Genomic DNA, 3,665 nt, shown 5'->3' on the forward strand with positions numbered 1-3,665 from the left:
GGGCAGGAGCAGGCAGGGTGCACGGGGCCGCGTGCCTGGCATTCCCCTTCCCCGGGGACAAGGAGAGCCTGGAAATAAGCAGCCACAGCTTGGGGCCATCAGCGGGGGCCACCCCGGGGCGGGGGGTGGAGGTGGAGATGGAGGGAGGCGGCCTGGGAGGGGTCCCAGGGGACAGCAGAAGTGTCACAGTGAGGCAGGGTAGGGAGCGGGGAGTTCCCATCCCTGCCAGCTCCCTGCCCGAGGTTTCAGCCCCTGCCAGCCCTGGTTGGCACCATCCTTCCCTTCCTGCTGCTTGGGGAGGCCTGAGGGACAATAGGTGGATTTAGGGGTGAAGGACAAGTGGGGAACCCCAAAGGCCCCCCTTCCAAGTCCATCCTCCCCACCCCAAGCTCTGTAGGTGAGGGCCAAGCCTGCCCCCGTGCCTCAGTTTCCCTGCTGTGCAGTGAGGATGCTGGTGTGTCTCATCCCAGAGCCAAGTCCCTGCAGCTTTCCCTGCCCTTTCCAAGTGCAAAGTGCCTCTTGTTGGGAAAAAAAAAACAAACATCTGTGACTGGTTTTAATGTCACCGAGTCCTTCCCAGGTTTGCAGCCTCCCCAGGGGTGGGGTGGTGGAGAGCCCAGGCTGAGGAGGGTTAATTTTGGCTGTACATTTAACTGTTGTTTGGTTTAGGTGGGTTTTTTTGGTTGTGTTTTGGTTTTCATACTTAGCAAACAAACAGTGCAGAGGTGAAAGCCTGGAAAAACACACCAGGACTTGAGGTGGTTGGATAGAGGAGGGAGGCAGGACAAGGAGCCTCCTTCCCCCTGCAAAATCCATTGGCAGCCCCAGTTCCTCTGTCTCATCCCCGGGAGCTTCTTCCAAAGAAAAAAAAGTGAAGGGCAAAGCAGGGGAACACACCGAGGCAGAGGGGACACGGGAGCCCCCATGGGGACACAGGAGCCCGCATGGGGACACAGGAGCCGCCATGGGGACACAGGAGCCCCCATGGGGACACAGGAGCCCGCATGGGGACACAGGAGCCGCCATGGGGACACAGGAGCCCCCATGGGGACACAGGAGCCCGCATGGGGACACAGGAGCCGCCATGGGGACACAGGAGCCCCCATGGGGACACAGGAGCCCGCATGGGGACACAGGAGCCGCCATGGGGACACAGGAGCCCCCATGGGGACACAGGAGCCCGCATGGGGACACAGGAGCCGCCATGGGGACACAGGAGCCCCCATGGGGACACAGGAGCCCGCATGGGGACACAGGAGCCGCCATGGGGACACAGGAGCCCCCATGGGGACACAGGAGCCCGCATGGGGACAGCCCTGGTGGCTGCTGCAGGGTTGGGGACCGCCCAAGCCCGGTCCCTCCCCAGCCGGTTGTGTTTGCCCTGCGGCTCTGATGACAGGCATGTGCAGAAATTCCGCCTCTCCTTGGCAAACATCGTTCCCGGCAAGTGTCAGCCGGCAGCTTCCATACTGGGATGGGAATGGGCACCAGTCCCCTCCATTCCATACCTCCCGCCCTAAATCCACAGCCCGTTTCACTGCTGTACCCCCTCAGCCCAGTCACCTGCCCAGTGCAGCCCCTCACTGGGTGGGTGATAATTCCCTGCACAGATTATAATTCTCTGTACAGGTTATAATTCTCTGCACAGATTATCATTCCCTGCACTCCCAGGAGGCTCGTGAGGAGCCCTTGGGCTGTGGGAGCAGGGAGGAGGAGGAGGACACCCTTGGGAAGCCCCCAGATCTCCTTTACCATGGAAATAGGGTGGTTTCCCACTGATTCCACGGGGTGTGGGAGGGAAGGAAAGAAGGGGAAAGGAGCAAAACCTCGAAAACACTCGAGGAGGAGGAGGAGAAGAAAGAACTGAGGGAGGGAGGAGGAGGAGGAAGAGGAGGAGGAGAGCAGGGCAGGGAGACAGAGAGGATTATTGCTCGGTTGAATTAGAGGGAGCGCTTCAGCTGCCTTGAACAGCAGGAGAATTTGCCCAAAGACCCCAATTCCTCCTATTTGGAATAATTTGTAAGCACAGGATTAACTGCAAACATATGCTTTAAAACCCAGGGAATTGAAAGTCTGGGCAGAAAGTGCTCCAAAGAGGGCAGGAAGGCAGGGCACGGACCAGCAGCATTGTGGATGGTCCAGCTCTGCAGGGATGAGCTGGGGGGACTGGGAGAGTTGTGGGGGTTTTGGAAGAGTCATGGGGGCACTGGGAGGCTCCTGGAGCTTAGTCAGTAATAATCTGAAAGGGAAGGACATGGCTCAACTCCATTTTCAAGGACTGTATTGGGAAGAGGGTCAAAAAGAGAGGTTCTTCCACCAACCCCGCGATGGGATGGGACACCCTGACCAGGGAAAGGGGGTCGAAAGTGGCCCCACTGCCATGGCCAGAGCAGGACAAACCTCCCTGGGGTCACCCCATGGACCCAGCTTAGGTTGTGCCCTGCCCCGTGCCCAAAGCCCCCCTGGTGCCCCCGTGCTCCTCTCTGCAGAGCCCACTCCCCAGCAGGGAGGGCTGCACGTGCCCTCGTCCTCAGACACATCCGTGTCCACGTGCCGTGCCCATGAACATCCCCGACTGATTTATGGGCTGAGAGGAGGGCAGGAGGCCAACCTTAAATCCTGACTGCCTGGTGATTAATAATCATAATTACGATCATATTAGCTGTAGTAATAATAGTTTGCTTTCCCTTGCAGAACTGGTCATCCAGGAATCTCAGAGCAGCCTCACAAGGCCAAGTGACCAACGTCCCTATTTTCCAGGGAGGAAATTGCAGCAAGGAGCTGTCTCCCTCGAGTCACCCGGTATATCAACAAGAAAACAGAGAAGGCAGGAGCCTGGACTCCGTGTCCCTCTCCCTCCCCCATGCTATTAAGCTGCATCTGTGTAATATAGAGCAAAACATCCTCCACGACTCACAGTAAATCACGGCAGAGGCAGCGTGCAGAGTGGATGGGGGGAGATAATGGGTTTTTCACCCTCTTCAACAATAGAACAAGTTTTTCTCCGCTGGGGAAGGCTGACTTCTGTGAGAGACAGAGATAAAAGCAGCACCAGAAATGGGCTGGGAAGGGCACCTGCCTTTTCTTACCCACTTGCATGCCTGGCCCAAGGGACAGGAGGCACCTCTGGCAGGCAGTGAGTGCCCCACGGGCATGGCCTGGTCCCCACGGGCATCGCTGAGGTGCACTGGAATATTAATTGAAAACCCCAGCAAAACACTCCTCCTGATGATAATGGACCATAATCCTCTTAGACCAATTTCATGCCTGAAAGACCATGCGTAACAAAATAATAATAGCAAGCCCCTCAGTGGACACTGTCCTTGGGAGTGGGTCTGGGCTGGCCAGAGGGGATTGCTCAGGAAGGACAGGGAGCTGGTCCCCTTGGCCTTCACCTCAGAGAGGGCCGTGAAGGGCAGGTGAAGAGCTGAACTTGGGGCCAGGTCTGAACATCTGCTCTAGCACGGCAACATCTGTGCCCCACAGAGACCCGAGTACCCATCGGGACCCGTGTGCCCCACAGAGTCCATGCGATCTTCTGTGGTCCTAGAATCCCGAGACCCCCTGGACCCTCCCTGTTCCCCAGAACCCGGGAACTCCACGGACCCTCCTTGTCCCCCAGGGACCCTCCCTGCCCCCAGAGCCCCGTGCCAGGGCAGCCCCCC

This window comes from Chaetura pelagica, unplaced genomic scaffold, assembly GCF_000747805.2.
Source record: "Chaetura pelagica isolate M959 unplaced genomic scaffold, ChaPel_1.0 scaffold625, whole genome shotgun sequence".
Lineage (NCBI taxonomy): Eukaryota > Metazoa > Chordata > Aves > Apodiformes > Apodidae > Chaetura > Chaetura pelagica.